The sequence below is a fragment of the Jaculus jaculus genome, chromosome 16 (assembly GCF_020740685.1).
Source record: "Jaculus jaculus isolate mJacJac1 chromosome 16, mJacJac1.mat.Y.cur, whole genome shotgun sequence".
Lineage (NCBI taxonomy): Eukaryota > Metazoa > Chordata > Mammalia > Rodentia > Dipodidae > Jaculus > Jaculus jaculus.
In genome coordinates, this window is record NC_059117.1 from 33,040,597 (window position 1) to 33,058,035 (window position 17,439).

General features: G+C 37.5%; 1 protein-coding gene across 1 annotated transcript in view; it reads right to left on the reverse strand.

The window, feature by feature from the left end:
- Positions 1-16,648, reverse strand: part of Macc1 (MET transcriptional regulator MACC1) — a 77,284-nt gene extending 60,636 nt beyond the window's left edge. Inside the window, exon 1 of the mRNA XM_045135447.1 lies at positions 16,337-16,648. The gene's annotated coding sequence lies outside the window, so the exon portion shown is untranslated. The remainder of the gene's footprint in view (positions 1-16,336) is intronic.
- Positions 16,649-17,439: the final 791 nt, after the last annotated feature.

Below are 17,439 nucleotides of genomic sequence, written 5' to 3' on the forward strand. Positions count from 1 at the left end.
ATGTATAGTTTTTTAATCTGAATTATGAACATGAAAGTCTGTAATGTTGTCTTATAAGGGTGAATTCTCTGCTTAAAGTAAATATCTCCAGTTCCATCCTGTTCACATCAGTAGTGTGGTTCTGTTTTTCACAAGGGCTCGATAGCATTTTAATGTGTACACAAATCACATTTTTTCCATTATATATTTTGACTATCATAAATAGCACCAAATATAAGCGTTATCCCTGCTGGATATTGAATTTGATTACTTGGGTTTAAACCTATGAGCAGTTAAGTCATATCTCATGACAGTGCTGTTTTTGTATTCTGAGAAATGGATATACAGATTCCCATGGTGGCTGGAAAAATACACATTTCCACCAACAATTTACAGAGCATCCTTTTTGCCCACCTCCTTGCCAGCTTTTCTTGTTTCTTGTCTGGATAATATCCATTAAGGGGGTAGAAGATATGTACAATCTGGCTTTGTGTTTTTCTCATGGCTGGAGTTATTGAATATTTTTTATCTATTTATTGGCCACTTGCACTTCTTTTGAAATCTATATATTCAATTCATTTAACCACTTCTCGATTAGGTGATTCATTCTTTTGTTGTTTCTTTTTCTTTCAAGTTTTTGATATATTCTGGATATTAATACATTTCAGATGAATAACAGAAATATCTAGGCTGTTTCTTCACTGTGTTTATCATTACCTTTCTTTTCCAAAGCTTTTAAGTGCCACTTGTCAATTTTTTTTTTTTTTTTTTTTTGGTTTTTTTGAGGTAGGGTCTCACTCTGGTCCAGGCTGACCTGGAATTAACTCTGTCATCTCAGGGTGGCCTTGAACTCATGGCGATCCTCCTACCTCTGCCTCCCGAGTGCTGGGATTAAAGGCGTGTGCCACCACGCCCGGCCCACTTGTCAATTTTTTATATTTCGAAAGTCATTATATGTGTCTGTAATGTAATTCTCCTAGTGTTGCCTTAATATATCTGGGCCCATATTAAGCTGAATTTTATTTTATATGTGTCTAGGTTCGTTCATCTGCATGTGAATATCAAGATTTCTTAACACCATCTATTTTATTCCATTGGTCTATATGCCTGTGTCAGTACTGTATGAATTTATGTTATTTTTCTGTTTCTATAAAGATGTCATTGGAATTTTCATGGGGACTGCATTGAATAATATTGTGACTATTTTCACAATACTATTTTTGCTAATTCATGAATATGATATATTTCCATCTTTTAATATGTTCTTCAAAATCTTGTTTCCCTTAAAACATTTTTTATTTATTAATTATTTGTTTGTGTATGAGTTTTCCTGTGTGTGTGTGTGTGTGTGTGTGTGTGTGTGTGTGTGTGTGTATGTATGTGTGTGTATGCATTCATGCACGCTCATGAGTGCACCAGGGTCTTCTGCCCCTTCAAACAAATGCCAGATACTTGCATCATGTTTTGTGTCTAACTTTGCAAACCGGGGCCTGCAGGCTCTACAAACAATCATCTTTAACTACTAAACCATATCCCTAATCCCTTCTTCAAATTCTTTCTTCGGTGTTTTAAGATTTTTGTTGTACAGATATTTTACCTCCTCTGTTAAATTCATTTTGAAGTATTTTAAAGCCATTGGAAATTGGAGGTTTTATTTACTTCTTTTTGCAGCAAATTCATCATTGGTATATAGAAAACCTACTGCTTTTTACATATCAGGTTTGTGACCTGCTCATTTGCTACAAGTATTTATCAGATCTGTGTGCTTTCTAGTGCTGCATCAGGTTCTTTACTCGTAGGATTGCACTGTGTGTAGATAAGGAGCACACATGCTCTTCCTTCCCTGCATGTGCCACTTTCATTTCTGTCTCTTGTCTTACTGGCCTACCAATGTCTATCTATATACTATATACCATATACATATGGTATATATACTATATGCCAATGTCTATAGTAAGCGTAGAAAGATTGATCACACTTTTTTTTAGAGAAAAGTGCCTCTTTATTTGTGATCAATTGGTTAATTTTCTATCCCTGAGCTTCCTTCCAGCTCCCTCACCAAGGGTATACTGCCATACTTGCTGCCATAGTAGCCCTTTGAAGCCGTCAGGACAGCATGCCACCTGTCCACCTTTGCAAGAAGTCTGCACTATGCATCAGTCCAGCTGACTAGGAATGCCTTCACTTAAAAGCCTCCACATTCTGGACCCAAGCAATCCAGATCAAAACATGCATCCAGCAGTATATAACAAAAGCCAGCCCCAAAAGTTCAAACTGCACCATGTTCACGTCGGGCTTTCTGGCCTGTCACCTGCTGTATAGCTATGGTTCAAATGTCTTGCTTTCTGCATCCTGGAAACTAAAAGTTTCATGTAAACTCATGTGCAATCCCTTATGTTTCCAATGTCTGCACTATAGTAAGAGTAAAGAGGTTGATCACACTTTTCAAAATAAATATTTTATCTATTTATTTGAAGCAGAGAGATGGGAAACAGGAGTGCCAGAGGCTCTTACCACTGCAAACAAGCTCTGGATGCATGCACTACTTTGTGCATCCCAGTTTATGTGTGTAGTGGGTAAGTGAACCCTGGGCCATCATGTTTTGCAAGCAAGTTCTTTTAGCTATCCGTCATCACATTTTTATTGCTTTTATTTTGGATAAAATATTTTTAGGTTTTCCCAATTCATTTTAATGTTGAGTATAGGCTTGCCATCTGTGACCTTTATTATTTTGATATCTTTGACATGTGGTGATATTGAATTTCATCAATCTTTTACAGAGCCTATAAATAAAAGTATTTCTTATTTGTCCTCAATTCTATTTATGTTAGTAATTTTCATGTGTTGAATCATCCTTACATGCCTAGAATACATTTTTCTTTTAAGCTTTACCATGTTCTTTGGTTTTTAAAAAAAAATCTTGTGTTTTACTTTTTAAAATGCTTTCATAATAAAATCAATGTTTTTCTAAGATGAATCAGTAAAATAGTGAGAAAAAAATGACAGAGGAAGACATGTATATAAACTGAAGTTTAAATATCAAGTGGGCTAGTCACTATGATTGTTAATAAAATGGAGAATGAAAAAAAAAGCAGCAAAATCACATACACACACACATGCTGGTGCAATGCGCCATATTCCCCGGAAAGACTGAGTAGACAGCTAAGATGGAAACCTCCTTCCCATTAACAAACATAGCTAAGTTATAACTCCAAGTCATAAACACTGAACAAAACACATGATGGCAGCCAAAGACATGAAAGCTCGCTGAAAGACCATCCATGTTAGTCTTCTCAACCAACTTACTGCTTACAGCAACAAATCCTGGAACAGAAGGGAAACTGTTGTCAAATTGCAACAGGCAAGAGTGCATAGGTTAACCATGGGGAATTTCTAGCGTGGCAAATGCCCAGGCTCAAACTGGGACTTGAGAAATCAAGTGGTACAATTGCATAAGAGGAGAGCTGGAACAAGGTACTCCACCACCAGTGCCTAACTTCTTTTGTGCTTGATCCAGGAAAAGGATTTCCATTCATGAACAATTGCACTCCTAAGCCACCCCAGCCTAAAAGCGAGGCTGTGATCCCAAACTGGAACGTTGTACTATTTGCATGCCTGTTTTCTGCCTTCAGGATGGATGGGTATTTAGTAGAGGTTCCCAAATACCATATTCTTCCCAGCATCCATTCGGATGGGTCAAGCAGCAATGCCACACTATTGCTGAGTATTTTTATATGTCATTCTGCTTCTAAGAATGTGACCCTATGCACTGTTCATCTCTCTTTTTAAAATTCTTTAGAGAATGCTGGATATTACTTAATAGCTAGATTCTTTTTTCTTTATTGCTTTATGCTTTATGGTGCATGCGTGTGTGTATGTATCACTGGCGATTGTAACTAGGGTCTTATACATGAAAGTCTAGAGTGTCAGCACTCCACTTGGCTACATCTCCAGCCCCAGGTAGGATTGATTTCCATTATATGCATTTCTTTCAAAAAATAACCTAATGGGAGACATGCCATACTGTATTACCCAAGCTGCTGAATGGAATATAAGGATTACATTGACTATGATGTCAGAACCCAAGGAATAATAACGTAGTCTGCTGTTATAACAGACAGGGAAGAAAGGCAACCAAATCCATGCTCTTGTGGCTCATTGTGCTCTTCGGCCTGAGTTGTCACATAATCTTCATAAAGTGGGTTTTGACAGATGAGTCATCTGGGTTCAAATGCCACAGGAGAGTTTGCAGGGGGAATACGGGTAAAGTGTTTCTGGCAAAGTGACTATAGTACACAGAGACGCAGAGACAGAGGGATAAGGCTCATTCAGGAAGCAAACATCACTCAGGGAGGTAGTGGGTCCAGCTGAGGCTTAAGGATGGAGGAGGAGTAAGAGGAAAGGATACAAGAGAATGAGGGGTTAGCCTTGACCTGACGAGAAGCCATGTACTTGGACTTCAGCCTAAAAGAAAGAAAGTACAGGGGAGTATAAATTAAGGGAAAGGCATTATTCAACTTTTGACTTACATTTTAGGAAGGCACAGGGCCATGAGATGATTCAAAGCTGGACAGGTATTGCTGCTCACGAGCACCCCTTTTTGGAGATAGGACTTCATTATCCCAAGTTGACCTCAGACTTAAGATGTGGCCCGATCTGGTGCTATACATAATCCTCCCCCCACCTCAACCGCCCTAGTGAGTGCAGCATTGAAACTGTGGACCTCCATGCCTGGCTTTTTACCTGTTTCACTTGACTCCTGTACTACCATTCTCCCAATAAAACAAACACAGCAATGAGTGTTTCTCTTAAATGTGGGCAGAGAAGGATATATAAACAACCATCGCATCCTCTATTGATGGAATAAAATGGAATTAACCTTTTCAGCTTTTTCCATCATTGCTTTTAAAAATGTTTTATTTGGGGGCTGGAGAGATGGCTTAGTGGTCAAGGGCTTGCCTGTGAGGCCTAAGGGCCCCAGTTCGAGGCTCGATTCCCCAGAACCCATGTTAGCCAGATGCACAAGGGGGTGCACGTGTCTGGAGTTCATTTGCAGTGGCTGGAAGCCCTGGCGCTCCCATTCTCTCTCTCTCCCTCTCCCTTTCAATCTCTGTCACTCTCAAATAAATAAGAGTTAACAAAAAATTTTTTTAAAATATTTTATTTTTATTTATTTGAGAGAAAGAGAGAGAAAGATGGAAATAGAGAGGGGAGAGAGAGACAGAATAGGTGCACCAGGGCCTCCAAAAGCTGCAAACAAATGCCAGATACGTGCACCATCTTGTGCATGTGGCTTATGTGGGTTGTAGGGAACTGAAACTGCATCCTTTGGCTTTTGCAGGCAAGCACTTTAACTGTTAACCCATATCTCTGGCCCATACCATTGCTTTTTATTTGTTTGTTTTGCTTTACTGTTAATTATTCATTGAGGGTATTTTCTTTTTAATTGCACCCACTAAAAATTTTCCCCATTTGTCTTCTGGTCATTTTTAAGTTTAAATAAGAAGAAAGGAAAATCTTGTGATTTCTTTAAGTTCAAAAAGTTCTTTAAGTTGCAAAATGCATTTTTTCTATCAACATACAGATCTCCCAGTGTAAGGTTGCTCTCTTCCCCCACAACATCTGGGCCTATAGGGTTTGTGAAGCAATACAGCCTATGTCTGCATCTTCTTTTTTTTTTTTTTTCACTTGACCTCTTCCATCATCTAGCTCTGCTTTGAATCTATTGATGACTCCAGACTTTGGGGATAAGGAAGGAGGATGGGAAACAGAACACTTTTTCTACTTGTATGATTAAAGTCCATTAATGTGTGTGTGTGTGTGTGTGTGTGTGTAGCCTTACATGCATTTCGGGAGATCCGCAAAACTTTTGATTTCAAAGCTTGCAAAATGAGTAATGTATCCAATTCTTAAAGCAGCTATGTCTCCCTAAGTTTTGGGTTCCAAGCAGGGGGAGCCACCACCTTTCCTGGAATATACAATGAAGCTATTTCCTCTAGTATTGCCAGGAGAGGACAGCATCTCTATTGCTCTGTCCTGGAAGAGATTTCACAAAATCCTCTTGTGTCCTTTCACTCCTTGATTTTTTTTTTTTTTCCTGGAACTGAAGTTTAGCTCAAGTAGTATAAAAAATTTTCCCATTTGGAATTTCTTCCAGATATCTCACTTAGGTATCTCAAATCAATTTCTTGGACTCACAGCTAATACTTTACTGTTTCATATCCTGTTTTGCAAAAAAAAAAAAAATATATGATTACTACAAATCAAAATTGGTTCCTTGGTAATGGCAGCAGTGGCAGAGGTAGAGACAACTCCACAATGTCATCTGTAGTATCCCCTCCTTGAATCTGTTAGGTCCAGAAATAAAACTGGATACATAGATAGATTCAATGTAGAAAAGAACTTTGGGACAAGCTAGCATGAAGCAGATTTGGGGGTTATTAGAGATATTTTAATACAGATTTTAAATACAAAGAGAGAGAGATGCTCAAGGAAAGGTTAAATCAAAGACAAATGTGGTCATAGGATTCTCAAGGGACAGTAACAATTAAGTGGCTTAGGGTTAGCCATGCATACCATTTTATTGGCTCTCAAGGAGTTACTAAGAAAGGCATTTGTTTTTCTTTCTCATTCTCATAAGTGAATTTACAGTTTGGCTATGAAAGTACTTGATAAGGTAACACCAGGATCCACTAGGGTTGCACACAGGGGTGTAGGCTGTCTTTTATTGTAAAAGAGGGTCCTGGGTGAAATTCTTAGAAAGTTCTATGTTTTAAGATGGCAAAGAAGAAAGATCTTGAGCAAAAGTTAATTGTGCTGGAATGCTCAAATCTACCTGGTGAGGTGGGTCCTTTCCTTTCTCATGTCCACATAATTTTCCCTGATTTTCCAACAATCTCTACATACTCAAAATTTCCATAATCATCATGGCTAGAAGAAAGTATGCCCTCATCAGCCAAAAGAGTCCATCACTAAATATAGTTAGTTAAAAAAAAAAAAGAAAGCTAAACATGCTTCCATTTGCACTTTGAAACAATGTATTTATGTCTGCATGTTCCTTTGTGGTATTTGGAATTGTTTGAATGTCAGAATTACCTTGGGGTTAAAGACATATTTCAGTGTTAGAAGACTGGCCAAACATGTCAAAGGCCTTGGGTTTGATCCTCAGCCAGGAAAAAAGAAGAAAAGAGATATAAATTACCTTAAGATCTGTTATTATGCTTACATGCATAATAAATACATAATTCTAGCACAATCTAAGTGGAAAACACATCCCAGATGATTGATTAACTACTTAATAACACCAATTTTTATAAAATACAATGTAATACCAAAGATAAGGGGGATCCTAGTTTTCATAAGAGATGACAGAGAAATAAGTTGAAAAGAGGCACAGCATGAAAATAGTATTCATAGTATAAGTTGGTAACCTACGTAAAAATAAATAGAAAGTAAACATAATCCTTAAAAATTAAATTTTATTCTTAATATTTAACAAGAAATAATATTTTCCTTCTTTTCCAGCTTACTGAAACTAAAGAGAGAATGACTCACTCATTAATACTGTGAACTTTGAACAAAATGTCTTATTTCCTAACTACCAAAGGCTAAATAAGGTCCTCCCAGAATTCCAGTATGAGGATTTATAATTAGATTTATGCTTTAGCTATTAAACGGTGCTTTATATCAAATGAAAACTTTCAGATATTAATTAATACAATTTCTGACATTCACACAATTTATTTTCTTTAGAAACACAAAAACTATGAAGGGGAATATAGAAAGTTTTACCTATCATACATTTCCACAATGTCAAAACAGGTTAATTTTAATCAATCTAACTTGACCATAAAATATTTCCTATGAATTCAGCCAGCAGGAAAATAAATTAAAAGTCCCCTCACAGAATCAGGAAAAAGGAACAAATTTCGTTCCCAAAAGAGAAAAACTGGAAAAACTCACTTGGAGACACCATGCTACAGTGAAAGCTCTAAACAAAACAAGAATGGGTGTATGTCCAGTCGTTTCCTTGCTCCTCTTCCTGCTTGATTGGCACCATTGTCAGATCTGGCCTTTCCCTTGACTTCCTGAAACTCTCTTGACTTTTTCTTCTGCTACTTTTCTTCTTCCTTGTTTGTTGATGGTTTCACAATCTTCACGTTCATTTACGATCAGAATTGTGGAGCCCTCTTTAAGTCCCACCTTCTCTCCTTCATTCATCAAATTCACCTGCCGGCTAATTCGTACTGCTTCGGTGTCACCTACCTTGGCTTAGTCATCATTATCTCTGTCACTGTCCCAGTCAGTCCAATCTTCATCAAACTAGCCCGCCATGTGACGCTTTCTCCCTTCCCACTGCCACAAATGTAATCTTCCTGACACGCACCTAACATTCCAATTGCTGTCCCTGTCACGGTACAGAAATTGTTCTGGACAAGATTCTGAGTGGAATTCCCAAAGACACCTTTCATTCTTAGTCGTCTGCTCTGTGACATGAAGAACCATTAACTTCCATTCAAGAAACGTTCTCCTTGGTCTTCATTCACCGCACTCTGAATGGACTTCTTCCTATTTCTTTGGCTTTTCCCATCCAGTCTTCAAAATGGCTGCTGTTTCTTCCCAGTAAAGGTTAATGTTTTGTGGGGGTGGAGGGATGGTTCAGTGGTTAAGGCATTTGCCTGCAAAGCTGAAGGACCCGGGTTTGATTCCCCAGAACCCATGTAAGCCAAATGCACAAGGTGGCACATGAGTCTGGAGTTCGTTTGCAGTGGCTGGGTCCCTGGAGTGCCCATTCTCTCTGTCTGTCTGTCTGTCTGTCTGTCTCTCTCTGTCTCTCTCTCTCTCTCTCTGACTCTCACATAAATAAATAATTTATTTTTTTAAAAAGATGGTTGATGTTTCTTGTCAGAGCTCTGCCCCTCCCCCCTCACCTTGGGCTCTCTCTTTTCATGCTACAGTCCTTCCCATTCCTGGGAAAGGTTTCACACCAATTAGAATTGCAGTACTTGAGGGACTGCTGACTTCCCATTGACTGCTAATACTTTTGTAAATTCTGAAACCTGCTCAATTACTTAGTCAACTTTTCCATGTGGATGGCCGCAGCATGTTTAAATCCATTAGGCCTCAACTCAGATCACCTATCCTTCCTCCAAAACCTGTTTCTCCTGTCTTCCTATTTAAAAAGATCAAAACCACTACCACCTATGTAGTTAGATACCAATATGAGAAATTTTATGGTCATCTATAATTAACTTCATCCCTCCTTGCCATTCAGGCATTGTCCTCAATCCTTTAATTTTTGTAAAAGTAATGTCGACAAAGTCATCCGTCATACCCTATTACTAATTCCACTCTTAAAATATTTCATTTTTGTTTATGTTTTTATAAGACAGAGAGATAGAAAGAGAGAAAGGGGGGTTCTGGGTCTCTAGCCCCTGCAAATGAACTCCAGATGCATGTGACATCTTGTGCATCTGGTTTATGTGAGTTTTGGGGAATTGAACCCGGCACCTTAAGTGCTAAGCCATCTCCCTAGCCCAATTCCACATTTTTTTTTTTATTGTTGTTTTTGCTGTTTAGGTTCTACATCTTCTCATGTAGATTTCTGCAGTAAATCTGCCCTGGTCCACTGCCTCCAATAATTTCTATTCTCTACTCACCATATTTTCAGGATGACTTTCTGAAATGCAAATTTTCATCAGTTCAATTTTTTAAAATATTCTTTAAAAATTTCCTCCTCTTATATAAGATGATCAGAAAATTTTGTGGCCATCATGACTCATAGTAAAACTTCTAAACATTTGTCTTGAATAATTTGTAGGTCTTGGGAAACAATGTGAACCACAGCACTAACCACAATAGTAACTGTGGGGAAATATAGATATTTTCATCAGTAGGAATCTGGTCAACTTATATTAGAAAATACAAATAAGAAATAAAAAGTTTTCTTACAGAATAACACATAATGCTAAAACAATGTGTAATACATAAGTGAACTAAAAAGACTATACAAAATTTTTGTAAATTATGTATTTTAAATATCTACTTGAGGCACAAATGGCTTACAAGATAAATACACAAAACTCAAAGGTTTACATACTTGGTAAAAATGATTGTGGCTCTTAAAGTTTACATAAAAATGTAAGAATTTTTAAGTGTGAAAAAGGAAAAAAAATTGTTTTATAAAGTACTAAGTCTAACTTCTCCAGGATACCCTTCATCCCACTAAGCATCTTGGACTATCTATGTCTTGCTTGTTTCTGCCCTCTACTTACACACACTTTCTCAGACTTGGGTCAGCATCTCTATCTTGTGCAAACAAACCTATGCTTCTTCCTCACATTGTGTTATAAATTTTTTTTAAAGGATTGAGAAAGCAGATTTTTTAAAAAATTATTTATTTATTTATTTATTTATTTATTTATTTATTTGAGAGCAACAGACACGAAGAGAAAGACAGATAGAGGGAGAGAGAGAATGGGTGCGCCAGGGCTTCCAGCCTCTGCAAATGAACTCCAGATGCGTGCGCCCCCTTGTGCATCTGGCCAACGTGGGACCTGGGGAACCGAGCCTCGAACTGGGGTCCTTAGGCTTCACAGGCAAGCGCTTAACCGCTAAGCCATCTCTCCAGCCTGTGTTATAAAGTTTTATACATTCATTGGTCATTTAAACTGCATGACAACCCCTTCCTTCCTCTATATCCAGTGCTAAGCAAACTGCTTATATATATAACATATAATAAATATTATATATAATAATATATCTTATATAACATGTGCATAATATGTTATTGTATATAATATATACATAAGTATTATATAATAATATAATCATATAATATATATGTATATAATATATTATATTTATATATAAATAATATATATACTATATATATCAATATATAATATTTCATAGGTATGTGATAAATGACGATCCCATTGGCCTCAGTGACCACCCCTGATTCATTATTGCCATTAGGGAATAAAGTACACACTACTTAGGCTGGCACTTGAAAAATACTTGGTGATTTACTCCTCTGTCCTCAATATTCCATCTACAAATATACTCAGTTGAGAGGAATGATGCTATCTTTCTTATTTTCTGTTGTATTCCACAATAACCCAGATTTCTGGAGTTTTTTTTTTTTTTTTTGGTTTTTCGAGGGAGGGTCTCGCTCTAGCCCAGGCTGACCTGGAATTCATTATGGAGTCTCAGGGTGGCCTCGAACTCATGGCAATCTTCCTACCTCTGCCTCCCGAGTGCAGGGATTAAAGGTGTGCGCCACCATGCCCGGTCAGATTTCTTATAGTAGAAGCTCAATAGTATTTTTTAATTAATGTTTGGATAACTTAATTAACCTCTTTCAATATGGTCTATGTGGTTTATTTTTCCATATTGTATAAAAGCAACCTCCTCCAACTTTGGCTTCCTTAATTTCCCCTCTCAACTATCCAAAGCTTCATGAATTTTGCTCAATCTATAATTATCTTCTCTCTTAGCCACTATATTTTAGAGTTTAGAGTGTTCCAAACATATCAGAATGTTGAAGATGCCACAAGTGCATCACTTTCCATAAGATCTGGAAAGATTATCTGATTATAGCATTTGAGATAAATAAGCATGTTGATAATTGGGAGACATAGGAACTCTATTTATTTATTTAATTACGTATTTATTTATTTTGGTTTTTTGAGGTAGGTTCTCATTCTAGTCCAGGCTGACATGGAATTTACTGTGTAGTCTCAGGATGACCTTGAACTCATGGCTGTCCTCCTGAGTGTTGGCATTAAATGCATGTGCCACTATGCCCAGCCAGAACTCTTATTTTGATTACAGCATTTGAGATAAGTAAGTATGTTTATAATGGGAGACATAGGGACTCTTAATTTGATTATAGCACTTGAGATAAATAAGCATGTTGATAATGGGGACATAGGGACTCTTATTTTAGCTGGAAGTACAGCTTAAACATTTTGGAAAGCAATTTCTCAATACCTCATAAAAATGAAGGTAAATATCCCTATGGTTTAGCAATATGTTATATATATACTCATGAGAGTAAATTACTGTAGAAAAATATCTTTACATCTATTTATGGCAGTAAAATATAGTTGTGAAAATTAATAGTTTGTTTTATATGAATCAACTTGGACTAATCTTAAAATTATTATATGGTTCAGAGAAGACCAAGTTGAAGATGAATAACATATACTTGATTGTTCACATAAAACACTTAAGCATTCAAAATAATGCTGTATATGGCTGATGGATATACTCACATAACAGTGGGAAGAATAAAAACAATTTTAATAAAATTGTGGAAAATATGCTTTGCTATAATATCGGCATGCAGGATAGTGGTAATCTTTGAAGATATTACAAAAAGGAATAGAATTAAGGAAGATTGTTTTTATCTTTAATGTTTGTTGTGTTTTGCTGGAGCCTGAATACATAAATCTTAGTGATAGTTACTGTATATTCTACACATTAGGGAAACATCTACATAAAGTTCCTTTTCCATTAGAAATAGCAAATACACAAAACTCTTCCGTTGCTCTTGGCAATTAAACCTAGTCCTCCTAGCTAACGAGGAAGATGTTTTTATTTATTCTAAGGACTAAATTTTTATTTTATTTCCTATGAAAAATTGCCATGTCTCTGAGCAACGTGGTGGCCACAATAATTGAGAGAGAGAGAGAGAGTGAGTAAAAGAGAATGAGAAAGAGTGAATGAATCCCCAAGGGAAAGTTAATTCTTGGAAGGAAAGATAATCCAGCCTTGCCTTTGCCTTTCCAAGACAATGGGCCTAACAGTCCTCATCTTTCAGCTTTCCTCTCTTAAAGCCTTCATTGTGACAGAAAGACTACAGGGTTAGGCTTGTTCTCAGGTCTGGGCATTTGCTGTCGCCTCTCTGCCTCTGGCTGCTACTGGTGGCTTCCCTAGTTCCAGTCCCTCATGAACACAGCAAATTCCTTTTCTGCATTCAGGTCCAATATTACCTCAATCTCAAACGATACAAAACATCTTTTCTCTACACAGAAACTTTCACTTTTTGGCTTCAGTCTTACTGCCACTCTATCAGCCTATCAAGCTTAAAATATCAAGAGACACTTGGCTGCTGTTATAACTGTTGCGCAGAGTTCTTCAGCAAGTGAATCTATCTTTGCTCCTTTATATTACACTCCTCATCTATTCATGCTGAGATTATTAATGTCTGTCTCCCTGTGTCCAGACCTCCTGCATGCTATCCCGGGGAGGCATCTGCTCGAGCATACAAGTCTCTCAAGAAATCAGCTTTTGGGTCGGGCCTTTTTTTTTTTTTTAAATAGTCTGCTATCTTGAAATTGAAGCCCAAATACCTTTGACATTTCTACAACCCTATTTCAAAATCGCATACAATCCCCTTAATATTCCCCGGTGTCCCTCTTTTGCAGGTGTACATTACACAGATCAGTTTGTATGTTTGACATTCTTCTTTTATCAGTGCCTCCCAAACTCCAACATCCTTGGACTTGGCCATAATTTTTTTTTTTTTCATTACAAAACACTGTCTGAACTATTTTGGCACAGGTTACATTTTTACTTGATTTTTTTTTTCATGTGAAGCCACAATATTATTCTTGTACCATGACAATAATTAATAACAATATTTTTAAATCAACAACTATTCAGTGTTTACATCTTTCTGACTCATTTATGGCCCTGCCAGCTGTGTGTGTGTGTGTGTGTGTGTGTGTGTGTGTGTGTGTGTGTGTGTGAGATGTAGGTTAGAAGAGAGCCCTGAATGTCACTCCTCTGGATTCGGTGTTGCTGACATTTTGTTCTCACTTTTTTTTTTTTTTCAGCAGGGTGGAGTGCTTGCATTACTTTAAAAATATTTTTGACAATTAAGGTTAATTTATATCATGACCATAAGTGAAAACAGTTATTATTGCTATGAACAAGCAATGTCTCTAAAATGAACATTTTAAGAGTCATTCAACTAGATTTTGTCTACTAAAATCTATTGCTTAATTTATTAGTATTATAAAGCTTAAGCAAATGCTAGAAGAACTTTCAAGTCATATCAGCAACCAAATGTCTCCTTGAGTAATTTAATGTACATGGAAAAATATAGCAACTTCCCTAATCTGTCATTTTAATTGGTATTGGCTCTAAGTCCATAGGTTGTCTAAAATCATTTCATGCAAGTCAAGTCTGGAAAGTACTGTTGTCCAAAGGGTAGTCTGCTCACCTTTCTCTAGCAAGTTCAGCATTGTTCTGCTTTCCAGGCATGGTTAACGTGCCACTGCTTCCCACAGTACCCTTGGAAAATTCAGTACGTGGATTTCCTTGGCATGCTGGGTAAACATCCTTTTTATGTTTGAAGAACACACATCTCTCTGCTTTTAAATGATTCCTATCTAATCTATGTGTCAATCATAATTCAAATGGAAGATTGATGGAGGCTTCTTTTTGATTCCCTGATACCGAGCAACACTTTCTATGTGGTGGATTAACAAAGGGGCACTCCATGAACAGCCTGAATGACTGATGAAAGAGGGCTTCCTCCTGCTAACTACTCTTGAAAACACATCTCCTGGAGTGAATAGGATTCCCTCAAGAGCCATCTGAGAGATTTTTGTGGTCTCTAGACCTGCCACCATGAAGAATTGCTAGAAATCCTTAGCAAATAAATCATGGCACTTCCTAGAGAAATCGGGTGGTAGATCACTCTGTGAGGACAAGTCCACCAGGCACTCCGCGCTCAGCTGCTTCCCTGCCAGCTGGCATTTAGCAGCTGTCTTGAGCTTGCTAGCAATGTTCCTGAAAGGCCTCCCATTTCCCGGTCTATCACTTATAAAATACTGGTTCTTGTCACCTTCCGTGATCACCAACTGCCCCAGGGAATATTTAGACTTAGTAGATACCTAGCTGGGCCTATATATGGTCTTCTGAAAAGGATTTTCTACAAATCCATCAATCATATGTCTTTAATTTTAAACCCAATATGCTTTCAAACTGTGTGGTCTTCCAATTTAGCTGATATATTGAGATATGGATGACCTTTAGTAGGCACTGTTTCAATAATCCTCATTAGCTCTAAAGCATGGCCAGATAAAAATATTCTTCTTATAACCAAGCCTTTGGAAAAGTGAGAAAGCTGGAATAAATAATGCATTTGCTTTAAGTTATAACTCATTTTATTAATGAGTTAGAACTAAAGCTCTCAAGTAAATTATACTAATAATTATGACTTTATAAATTCTAGATTCTGTATACTAGGTAAGAAATCATTGTATATCACAATTCAAATGTTTAAAAATACTTCTATGTTAAAGAGGGTTTAAAATGATTATGTAAAAAGTTCCAGATAACTTTAAAAATGTACCTGAAATGCATCACCATTAGTTGATAACCACTGCTATATAAATACTATACACTAACATAGGAATTGTAATATTCATCTGAAATTGGGCACAGTGAATACGGTTTAGATGTTTTTAAGGAACAAAAGAAACTTTAATCAGTAGAGGGTATTAGAATTTTCATAAGAGCTTTGACTGTTTTAAAAATTTGGGCAAAAAATCCATAACGCAATAATGCCATCTTAACCATTTGTAAGGACAAAGACCAGCAGATTGAGTATATTTGCACTGTAGTACAATTTCTAGGATGTTTTTGTCTTGTAAGACTTAGACTGTATACCCACCAAGCAACTCATACTCCCCTTGGGCCCAGCTTCTGGCAACCACCAATCGACTTTGTTTCTATAAAAATTTGATTACTCTAGATACCTCTTATATTTGGAATAATTTTTCTGAATTTAATTTGGGTGAAGCAACAACATTCTACCAGTAATTTCCTGAGCATCTACTCAGCTAATTTAATTTTATGAAACCAATGTGGCAGGGATGCCTGCTTTACATACGAGGAAACTGAGACTGCAGGGTGAAGCATCTGGGCACACTGGAACCAATCCAACTGGACCTGACTGCAAAGCTCTAAGGTCTTCTCAACACACCTAGTTGTCTTTTGAAGTATTTAATAGTTTCAGAAATTTTCAACCATGTACACATATGAAGCATGTCAGAGTGGAAAAGTACATCATAGGTTTTCTTACACATGACTTTTCATGTCTTACTTGTTCTTCCTCTTAAAAATAAGCTACTTTATCTGAACCATATCTCAGGTACTTTCCTAACTCCCACAAGCTCACAGAATAACTATTACCTCCCCCCCCCCTTTGTTCCAGGCAGGACTTCTAGAAAGTAAGAAACCTTCAGTTTGCTCAATATTTCTGGAAACCATACAGCTTCCTAGCCTGTGGCACAGACAAGAAGTGGCAGTAACATTATTTTTTTTAAAAGACACTTACATCTGAGGGGTGAGTCTTGGCCTCTTCAGTTCAGGCACGTTGTTTGGAGGGACCCACTCCAAAAGTGCCTGGCTCCATGATGTGCGGGCAACTTCACTCCTGCTGACGGAACCACCTGGGACTAAAATTCCTATCAAAGCGATACCAATGTCGCTCAACAAGAAATGCTGGGAGGCCAGAGAACTACAATACCCACAATTCAAACTCCACACCCAAAACCAGGAGCAAAGGGCAATGGCTAGAGTTTCACACTAAGAAAAGAAAAGCAACTGGAAAAGAGAAGTCCATTGGCACATCCAAGTGCCAACAGTATCCGTGATCCTCCTTCTATAGGAGGAATGTTAAGTGGTTTGATGTTTGCCAGGGGGTGCAAAGGCTCCTTCAGGGTTGGCAGGAACCGAAAATCCTTCCTGCAAACAAGCACCCCTGAAGTTGCAGAACCTGCAGAGCAGGATTCTCAGTTGGTGATTCAGGGGTGAGGGTACCTCAGCACCCCACGGAAGCAGGTGAATAAAAAGTGAGGTGAAGCCTGACAAGCGCAGATCCCCCACGTGAGCACTTTCATTATCACGGGGGGATGCTGGGATTCTAGGAGACCTTTGGACCCTTCATCTTCCAAAACATGAGGGATTTTTTTAAATTGTATTCCAAGATTTGCCTTTTAGAATATGAGTGTGAATGAACTTTTTTATGAGATATTCTTTCAGTCCACATCCAGGACTCATGCCTTCTTCTTTCTACATATTCTAGCATCATTCCAATTGGTCATATTTCAAGGTAAAGGAAAAGGGAAGGGGAAGTGTTTAAAGTTTAGTAAAATCAAAAGGCCACTTCATAATATTACTAGCAGCATTTTAAAGATAATAAATATCTAAACATAAAAAGTGTATTTTACTCTTTTTATTAATACAGCTCCTCTCTAGGTTTTTATTTCCATTAGATGCAGCCCAGACATGGAAGAAGGCAAGTCTTGGCTTGGTCTGGCCACAGAAACATAGCAGGAGGATTAAAAGTAAAAGTAAGCAGATGGCATAAAGGGGAAAGGAGGATTTTCCATTGCCTGCTCCCCACTTTCTCACTCTGGTTTGAGGGTCAGCCTCCCT